This window comes from Tasmannia lanceolata, unplaced genomic scaffold (genome assembly GCF_043159265.1).
Source record: "Tasmannia lanceolata isolate RefF3 unplaced genomic scaffold, GAP_Taslan_0.1 ptg000023l, whole genome shotgun sequence".
Lineage (NCBI taxonomy): Eukaryota > Viridiplantae > Streptophyta > Magnoliopsida > Canellales > Winteraceae > Tasmannia > Tasmannia lanceolata.
The window spans coordinates 16,590,046-16,600,744 of NW_027518700.1; the positions used below are offsets into that span (position 1 = coordinate 16,590,046).

A 10,699-nucleotide genomic window follows, 5' to 3' on the forward strand; every position below is an offset into this window, starting at 1 on the left:
GTCCATGGCATCCTTCCATTCTCCTACCCCTTTATTTCATCAAAGCAAGAAGGCCCATTATCGTCAAATGGACCAGAAAAGAAATAATAATAAGTGCTCACCTTGTTTTCATTCCGAGACCGTGCCGGCTTGACAATATTTCTTTTTGATCTTCTAAGATGTGATGTGCTACACTCTCCTTCATTAGTTTCTTCATTTTTTTTAGGCTTATAAGCACAAGTGGGATCCCTTTGTATACCATGATCACAACAAAATGTACAAAATTCATCAGAATTAAACTCCCAACCATTATTGGTTCTCAACCGCTTGATCTTCTTGTGAAGTACACCTTCAACGGTCTTCTTAAACTCTATAAACTTAGAGAATGCATCGGATTTCTCCTTTATAAAATACGCCAAAGTGAATCTAGTAAAATCACTAACAAATAACAACATGTAGTGGAAGTAGAAAAATAAAGGTGTCCTACAAGGTCTCATTACATCACTACAGATAAGCTCCATTGTGGCCTTTCACCTTGAAAGAGACTTATCAAATGGAAGACGATGTGCCATACCATATTGACAACCCTCACGCACCTTTCCACCACCAAAAGAATTTAAATTTGGTAGCACATTCACTATATTTTTAATCACCATGACCTTCAATTTATCCATGCTAAGATGACCCAATCTACCATGCCAAATTGAAGCGCCATCATTTGTACTCATTTTATCAAAGGTTGAAGCCGATAAAACAAACAAATATTTAACTCTCTTACCGGTAGAGACAACATCTGCCTTCAAGCTTGAAATATTTTAAAACAATTTCACCTCCTTAGGCTCAAACAAAATATAATTTCCCGCATCCACCGCATTTGCCACCGAAAAAAAATTATTCTTCATGTCAGGAACATGAAACATACTCTTAAGTATAATCGGATCCTCATTCGCTCCACCAATGGTAATGATCCCTTCTTTCTCTACCGAATATATGGTGTTGTCCGTCATGATGATAACATCATTGCTTCATATTTTCAAAACTTTGAGAACTTGGAATCTTTACCTGTTAGATAATGTCTACAACCGGAATCGATAATATAATCATCCTCAAAATTGATGGATGCCAAAGCACTCACTAGTTTCTGCCACGAAACATCTACCCTAATCTTCTTCATTTTTTCGATCAACTTTTTTTGCTACATTGTTATCCTTCAATTTCACACAGCAATTCTTCTGTACATGCCCAAGTTCACCACATCGGTAACACTTGATGCCCTTTCGATTTACATTAACCATAATAGATGATCCTCCTTCATCTACAACTTTACTTGGAACATTTTTCTTCTCTTTGTATTTGTTGAAAGGCTTCTTGTTGCTTGAAAACAATGCTTCTCCTTGACTCCCAGATATTGAACACCCTCCATTTGTCTAGCCAAAGACTCTTGTGAATCAATAAGATTCTCAAACTCCACCAATGATGGTTTCCGATCCCATCCTTGAACCGATGTGATATAAGGAATATATTCTTTTTTCAACCCACAAATAATATGCCGCTTCATTCGTGCCTCTAAAATAGGCTCTTTCGGATCCAATAGAGAAATCTCTTAACAAAGATTCTAGATCATCAAAAAGAACTAGAAAATGGAGAGATTACCTTGTGTAATATTTGCCAAATCATTTTCCAACATTTGTAGTCGGGCTATATTTTCTTGTTAAGCAATCCATCAAGGGTAATCCAAATCTCACTCGCCGATTTACACACAATTATGTGCTAAAACAAGTAATGAGAAATAGATCTCTTTAAGAGAAATTCGGCCTTAGAATTATTCATCCTCCACGCTTTCAATTCATAGGCATTTTCTTGTGTATCTTCCGAAGCTACAAAGGCATCACCCAAACAACCTCCCATAAATCTTCCCCCATAAGATAAGATTCCACACATGATCTCCATATCTTGTAATTTGATTGATTTGGCAACTCAATGCCGAGTCCAGTAACCCTTCCACTCATATCCATCTTCAAAGCACCAATTGACTTCTTCACCAAGGAAATCTTTACAAGCACCAACTACCACCCTTGTATCTCTAATACCATATAGAAAAAGATGGATTTCACAACACCGGAAAATCTTCTTCTCAAATGGTGAAACAAAAGTTTACACTAGCCCAAGATCAAGAACCAAAGTAGAAGAAGAACAATGCCCAAAAGGGATGTTCTTCACTATATGAAAGTAGAACACAACATACAAGACAAGATCAAAAAGAGAGAAGAAAGCTTCAACAAGAAATCTTCAAAACATAGAGAAAATATGGGCAAGCTGGCCTTTTCTACAAATCTTAAGCTTGCACACAAGAAAGCTTCAATGGAGGTCTAGGTAGATAGTGGAGAATCTTTACAAAAGTGAGTAAAATTAGAATAGACTTAGTCAAAAGAAAGTAGAGAGTGGATGGCTTAGGTAAGTGGTAGTGGGAATGAGAAAGTGGGGACTTTAATGCTTAAGGAAGTGGTGGTGGGTTTAGAGTTTCAAGTAGGGTTTGAATTTGAAACAGGAGGTAGCATGAAAAGATTGAGCAAACATGTGTGGCTCATACATGTGCAATGTTATGTGAATGCATCCGTTCTTATTATTCCATGACCACGTCACCTATGAATATTCAACTAACCTGTCAAATCCATCTCTATTGTATTGAATGCAAATTGACAAAAGATTCATCATGCGTGAGTTTGCTCCGTTTCTCCAATAATGACAATTGGACTTTGCTCTGATTTACAGCGATTTGCTCCGTTTCTCCAATAATGACAATTGGACTTTGCTCTTCAACCTCGTGTATAAATTAAAGCAGTTGCAGAACGTTTTGGGCAGAGAATAAAGAGAGAGATTTCCCTAGTTCAGAGAGTTTGACAGAAATTTGTATATACTAAGTTTTGTGTAAATCATCCATGAGGATAATTGGGTGTATTTCGCACTTAGGTTTGAGTGTTTGTGCTGCTACCACTTGTATTCTTATTTTTCCATAGTGAATACTTTTGATACTTCTTCATCCATGTAGTAGGCTTTACGCCAAGCCACATTAAATACTTGTCTCCATTTGTGTGTGCAATTTACATTCATTTACTTTTACCATAAATTATCTTGTGATCATTTAACTCCAATATGCGGGCAATACTGTTTTACAATTAACAGTCCAATTCACAACAAACTGGTATCAGAGCTATTTTAGCTCTTTGTTACTATTGGAGATTCGAAGATGTCGAAAAAATATGAGATCGTAAAATTTAAGGGTAAAATTAGTTTGAGTTTATGGTGTGTCAAAATGCACGCCTTGTTAGTCCAACAGGGCTTACAAAAGGCACTTTGGAGAAGAGAAAAATTGCATGCAGATGAAGGTGCAGAAAAAGGAACTGATGGCAAGGCTCCCGTTGCAACAGTTTCAGGTGTGGAATTGGCAGAAATTGACAAGAAGGCTCATTGTGCAATTATTCTTAATTTGGTAGACAAGGTGTTATGTGAAGTCGTGGAGGACGATACTGCGGCAAAATTGTGGCAGAAGCTCGGATGTTTGTACATGACCAAGTCTCTCACCAATAGGCTGTATTTAAAACAAAGCCTCTACACACTTCGAATGAAGGAAGGTATGCCAATTAAGGAACACATTAATGAATTTAATCCAGCCGTCATGGATCTAAGAAATATTGATTTTAAAATTGAAGATGAAGATCAAGCCCTTATTTTATTGTGTTCATTGCCTCCTTCCTATGAGCATTTTGTTACAACAATACTTTATGGAAAAGACACCATTAGTCTGGAGGATGTTAAATCATCGTTAAATTCTCAAGAGTTAGGAAAAAAGATGTCTAGCAATAATTTTGATGAAAATGGTGAAGGTCTTATTGAGAGGGGGAGGAGTCAGTATAAAGAATCTGGAAGTAAAGGCCGATCTAGATCAAAGTCTATATCTAGTCAAAATGTTGATTGCTACTATTGTCACAAAAAAGGGCACACCAAGTGGAATTGTCCAAAACTTAAGAAAAAAGAAAAATCCACTGAAAATTCTTCTATTGTTGCTAGAGTTGTGGAGAATAATTCTCCGGATGCTGAAAATGTCCTCTCTGTCACCGACGGTGATTCTCACTCAAATAATGAGTGGATTCTTGATTCGGGTTGTTCTTATCATGTGTCCTAATAAAGACTGGTTTACCACATATCAATCAGATAATGGTGGTACAGTCTTGATGGGAAATAATATGGCCTATAAAACTGTTGGGATATGCACAATCCATATCAAGATGTATGATGGCATTGTGAAGACTTTGACAGAGGTAAGGCATGTTCCAGATTTGAAGAAGAATTTAATTTCCTTGGGTACTCTCGATTGTAACGGTTGTAAGTTTTTCGCTGAGGCTGGAATTTTGAGAGTTTCGAAAGGTGCTCTAACTGTGATGAAAGGGAAAAGGAGGAATGGTCTTTATTTTTTGCAGGGTGAAACAGTGTTTGGCTCTACATCAGTATCTTCATCAGCTGACTCAGATTTAGACACTACTCGATTGTTGCATATGCGCTTGGGGCATATGAGTGAGAGGGGTATGACAGAGTTGAGCAAACAAGGTTTGCTTTGTGGACAACACAGGTAAACTTGACTTTAGTGAGAATTGTGTTTTTTGTAAACAGACTATAGTTGAGTTTGCTATTACAGTACGTAGAACTAGAGGTATGGTGGATTATATCCATTCGGATCTTTGGGGACCTTCACAAGTTCCCTCTCTTAGTGGTCAATACCTTAAAAAATTGGTAAACAGATAAGTTCCCTCTCTTAGTGTTCTTGGAAAGTTTGGATTTATACCTTAAAAAATTAAAGTGATGTGTTCCTTAATTTTAAGTAGTGAAAGGTAATGATTGAAAAGCAGACATTTAAAAAAGTGAAGCGTTTCCGGACTGATAATGGTTTAGAATTCTGTTCTAGAGAATTTGATGAGTTTTGCAGGAACGAAGGCATCGTAAAACACCTTACAGTTAGAGGTACTCCATAACAAAATGGAGTTGTAGAACACATGAACAAAACTCTTTTGGAGAGAGCACGTTGTGTACTCCTTAGTGCAGGTCTGCCTAAGAAATTTTGGGCTGAAGCAGTTAATATCGCTTGCTATCTGGTGAACAAGTCTTCATCGACTGCTATTGAGTGTAAAACTCCTGAGGAGGTATGGTTCGGTTCTCCTGCTGATTATTCTGGTTTAAAATTTTTTGGATGTCCAGCTTATGATCGTGTCAACGAAGGAAAATTGGACCCTAGAGCAAAGAAGTGTATTTTCCTTGAATATAGACAAGGAGTAAAAGGATACAGGTTGTGGTGTCCTAATCCTAAATCTCCTAAATTTATAATCAGCAGAGATGTCATTTCTGATGAATCTTTTATGCTTCACCCTAGAAAGGAATCTGTTGACACAGGTGATCCTCAAAGTGATTTGCAACAGGTGGAACTGGAATTTGAAGCTTCAAATATGATGCATGAAGCTAATTTGGATCACCCTAGTGAGGAGGAGGTGCAACATGATGATGCACCACAGCCACAACAGTAGAATATTGCTACAAGGAGACAGTGCAGTCAGGTTAAGCCACCTGGAAGGTATGCTTGTGCAGATTTAGTTGCTCATGCTTTGTCTATGGCAGAAATTATTGAAGACATAGAGGAACCTTCCACTTACGAAGATGCCATTGCAAGCAAAGAATCTTCAATGAAGTTTTCTCACCTGTGGTAAAACACAGTTCGATTTGTGTGCTACTTGCTATGGTTGCTTTGTTTGGCCTAGAGCTTGAACAGCTCGATGTCAAAACTTCTTTTCTTCATGGTGAACTTGAAGAACAGATTTAAATGCACCAACACAAGGGTTTTGTTGTCCAGGGAAAAGAAGACCGTGTTTTCCTGTTAAAAAAATCACTGTATGGTTTGAAGCACCCCCCCCCCCAGACAGTGGTACTAACGGTTTGATACATTTATGATTTATCATGGTTATTCTAGAAGTAACTATGATAATTGGGTATATTTCAAGAAGCTCCTAGATGATTCGTATGTATATTTGTTACTATACATAGATGACATGCTTATTGCTGCTAGGGACTTGTCAGAAATTCAGAAGCTAAAATCTCAACTCAATGCCGAGTTTGAGATGAAAGATTTGGGTGCAGCTAGGAAAATTTTGGGGATGGAAATTCAAAGAGACCGTCAAGCAGGCAAAACTATGTTCGTCTCAGAAAAGTTATGTTGAAAAAGTGCTTGAACGATTTGGCATGCAAGATTACAAGCCGTTTAGTACACCACTTGCTGCTCATTTTCGCTTATCTGCAAAATTGTCACCAAAGACTGATGAGGAGAAGGAGCACATGTCACGTGTTCCATATGCTAGTGCTGTTGCAGTGTGATGTATGCTATGGTATGTACCCGTTCTGATATTTCACATGCTGTTAGTGTTGTTGCATAACGTTTTGGGCAGCGAAAAAAGTGAGAGATATTGCTAGTTCAAAGAGTTTGACATAAAATTTTATATACTCCATTTTGTGTAAATCATTCGTGAGGATAATTGCGTGTATTTCACACTTGGGTTTGAGTGTTTGAGCTGCTACCACTTGTATTCCTATTTTTCCATAGTGAATACTTTTGATCCGTCCTTGCCCGTGGAGTAGGCTTTACGCCGAACCACATTAAATACTTGTCTCCATTTGTGTGTGCAATTAACATTCATTTACTTTTACAATAAATTATATCGTGATCATTTAACTCCAATATCCGATCCGGGCGGTACTGTTTTACAATTAACGGTCCAATTCACAACATGCAAGCTAGGTAAAATAACCACCATGCCCATGAACACAAAAATACAATTTTTTCCTCACTACATCTCTCAAAATTAAAAAAAAAAAGCTACCCAAAAAAATATACTTTAAAATTTAACACCTAGCTTTCGAAAAAAATTAAAATTTCACAATTTAATTTTTATTTCTATTGGTTTATTTTTACACCCCAGTGGCCGTTCTTCTTCGAGGGAACCTTCATCTCTTATTTGCATCATCTTCTTTCCCACATTCAATAGTCTAAGTTCATTATATTAATGAACCGAACTCACATTTATTGGACAAATATAAAGAGATTGACTAGAAAGAATCACACAATTAAGGATCACCATCACCTGTGATTGACGATAACCTAAGGCCATGAGTACTGATTGTGAGTCGAAAACTGATTATTAGACTAAAAGTTACGTCTAGGCCTGTTGGGACCCAGGTAGAACTCACCCTCAAAAGCTAGCCGTTATGTGTGCGTGGCGCGTGTGTGTTTTGGGGGGGGTGGGGAGGGTGGTGGTTGTGGGAAAACCCTTATAAGCTCATCCACATCCCTTCACTTTTCCGATGGTGGGATCTTTGCTTTTGCGTGGAACCCCCAACAAGGCCCTTTTTGTTTTGGATTATGAGAACCAATTGTAAGGGTTTGGACTCAAAATTAAAGCTCTGTTCATTTGAGTTTTTGACAACCAATTGAGAGGTCCAAACTGTTTTTTGAGTCCAATAATTGGTTTATGGCTCTCAATCGGTTGTCACAATCTAAAATGAACAGGGCTTAAACATAAATTTGGGTCCAGTAGTCAATTTTGGACTCCCTATCAGTTTTCAAAATCCAAAACAAAGATGGCCTTAATTTTTAATTTCAATAATTTGGAATCAAAATCCAAAGCAAATTGGGCATTAGAAGGTATACTTGTGATAGCTAACAAGGGCTGGCTTGTTGCTCATGTTTTTCTTAATTCACTATCTCTATTTGTAACTTGTTGATGGGGGTAATTAGGATCACATACGCCTTGTCGTCTCTATGGTAGGGCCCACTAAATCAACGGCGGAGATGATTCATGAAAAGGTTGCTTACTGAACACATAAAAGCTTGATATGAATCCCCGTTTGGATTGCAAGAAAAACATTTCTGATGGAAAAAAAATTCTTTTCCATTGGAAATAATGTGATTGTGATTAATCTAGTGGGATATTATCATAAATTAAAGGTCCCCTCTAAATAAAAATTGAATAGGGTTGGCTCAAGTTATCAGTAATCTTTTTCATGAGTTGAAAAAGTAAAGAATTTTAGAAATATTTTTCCTCTCCAAACTTTTCCAAAAATTAAAGCAATTTAAACAACAGGGCCTAAAGGAAAATAATATTTGTCCTCTTTTTTACCCGGGCCACCTCCTTGTAGTGCAAAAGGAGTATTAAAAATAAATTAGAGGGGGTGGTCTGAGGAAGTAAAGGGGTGAATATCACTTCCTTAAATCATACCAATTAAAGCTTTGGCGCGTTCATATTTGATATCGACACGCTTACTAGCTTAGGCGGTTTCTCGTTGGGGAGGAGTTACATAGGCACTTGTAAAAGGAAAGTAATTTGAAAAGAAGGGAATTTGGGCAACGGTCTAATTTGTAAAACCTTGTGAAAAAGGAAACAGAGGGCTTAACATAGAAACCCATCTCTCTCCAGAAATCAGATACCGCATTCTGGGTTATTTCCATTACAGGTTTGTATTGTTCTTGGGTTTTTCTTCTTCTTCCCATTTTCTTCTTGGGTTTTTCTTCTCCTTCCCATTTTCTAGCTGCACTTTTTGTTAAATTTTATCCCCTTGTTTCTAACAAACATTTGCAATACTCAGGTGAAAAAAGATATCCAGATTCTCAAAGGTTTCTGTAAATTGAACGCAATTGTTCCTTCCGCCGTTCCAGGTTAGTCAATTTTTATCTTGGGTTTTTGTCCTTCTTCCCTTTTCAACGCTTTTTAAGTTGCTGAATTTTTTCTCCTTCTCTTTCTGACAAATTTTGTATTACCCAGGAGAAAAACAAGATACCCATTTGATTGAATTTCTGCTAAGAAGTCCAAGATTCCGAATCTTCAATTTCTATATTTCCTTTCCACAAATCAGAAACTTCCTTCAGGGTTTTTTCCATTTCAGGTTAGTCTGGTTCTTAATTGTTTTTTTTTGTCATGGGTTCTTCTTCTTCTTCTTCTTCTTCTTCTTCCAATTTTCACTTTTATCCCATTCCCTCTCTGACAAACATTTACATTACCCAGGACAAAAAAGAGAACAAAGTCGCATCATGGATTCCAAGTCCAAGGAAGAACAGCCCGATTTCAGTAATTTATTAATGTTGATAAATGCCTTTGAAACTGAGCTATCCTCCATCTCTCCTGGTCACTTTCCTCCGCCTATTTCATCTTCTTCCAAGTTTTACCGTCGCCCATACAAGAAGCTCCGTTCGTCAAATTCACCACCCCACGGATGGCTCGTGTCACACCTACGGATGAGAGGAACTCCACCACTTTATTTTGGACATAAGGTCCTTACTCTGACAGATACAGGACCTAACCATTATCGGTTCTTGCTTTCCAAGGACATGGCAGGAAGAATCTTGTCGGAGAGCAACACTGCGATGACTGAAGCAGAGAAGGAGAGAGCAAGATCACCCAAGGGCGGTTTAAATGTGGTGGTGCTGGACCTGGCAGGTCGTGAATGGGAGCTCGAATTCAAGTATTGGAATAGCAACAAAGCCCAAGTCTTCTCTGGAAGAAAGTGGAGGGAACTGGTTGAGGCAAATGGATTGGTAGAAAAGGTCGACCGGATACATGTATTCGTCTTTCGTGCAGCTGGAATTGGTCCCGGAAATTCTCTGTTGCGGTTCGCCTTGATACATGAAACAAAAGAGTGATACAGTCATTGGAACCCAATTGTAGATGCCTAGCAGTTCAATCCCTCTTATGGGTTTTACATTTTCTTTTCGATTTTTGTTTCTCCAATTGTTGTTTTTTTGTCAACAAATTGGTACAGAAATTCTTTGTTGCGGTTAGCCTTGATACGGTAAAAAAGAGTCATAGAGTCATCAGAAGCCAGTTGTAGATGCCTAGCAGTTCAATACCTATTATGGATTTTACAATTTCTTTTCAATTTTTTGTTTCTTAAATTGTTATTTTTTGTCAACATTGTTGGTACAGAAATTCAATAACAATATGTCCCACTATTACAGGATGAGTGTATTTGAAAATAACCTCTCATAGATATGTTTTAAGCAGCATTCATTACATGTTATTTCAAAAACTGAAAGCACAGTTCAGAATTTTGAACATGATGCAATTTCTCTTATGTTGGAATAACATGTAAGCCTACTTTGCTTCACATCTTGGATTGGAATAATCCATGTTTCACTGCTGGTTTTATATGATGCTCAGAAGTTATATCTAACAGTGGTTGCTCGTGAGGCTTGTTGAAAAATCTCCAGATTAAAGACTTGACTATTTTCATAAAATTTCGGCATGGTTAGTGACAGACATTACGATTCCATATATTTTAAGCAATCCGTATAAAGCAATCAGTTTTATTTTGGACTCATTGTATAAGTTAATGATTTATATTTAGAGCTTACTCCTGAAAATTTCAGCATGGCTATTTAGTGGCTTTATTGAAATAGTAAACTACAGATTATTGGAAGTACTATTACTGAATGACTGATGCTGTTTTGGAGTACACAACTATCAGAGAGTTGCTAATAAAATTTCTAACATGCATAGCACTTACTTGAAAGGTTATTGGTTTCATTTATTCCCAGTGGCATTCCCTGATAATTTGTAAAGCTATAGTTTGGGACATTGGGTGTTCTTATTTATTCATCCCATTTTAATTGGGTAAGATGGAGTGATGGACC

At 37.4% G+C, this 10,699-nt stretch overlaps 1 long non-coding RNA gene across 1 annotated transcript; it reads left to right on the forward strand.

Annotated features, from left to right (window-relative positions):
- The first annotated feature begins 8,422 nt into the window (after positions 1–8,422).
- On the forward strand, positions 8,423–10,004 carry LOC143856761 (uncharacterized). The gene is made up of 4 exons (XR_013238339.1): positions 8,423–8,526; positions 8,659–8,728; positions 8,835–8,955; positions 9,075–10,004. It is a non-coding gene; the product is annotated as an uncharacterized LOC143856761 (long non-coding RNA).
- The last annotated feature ends 695 nt before the right edge of the window (positions 10,005–10,699 follow it).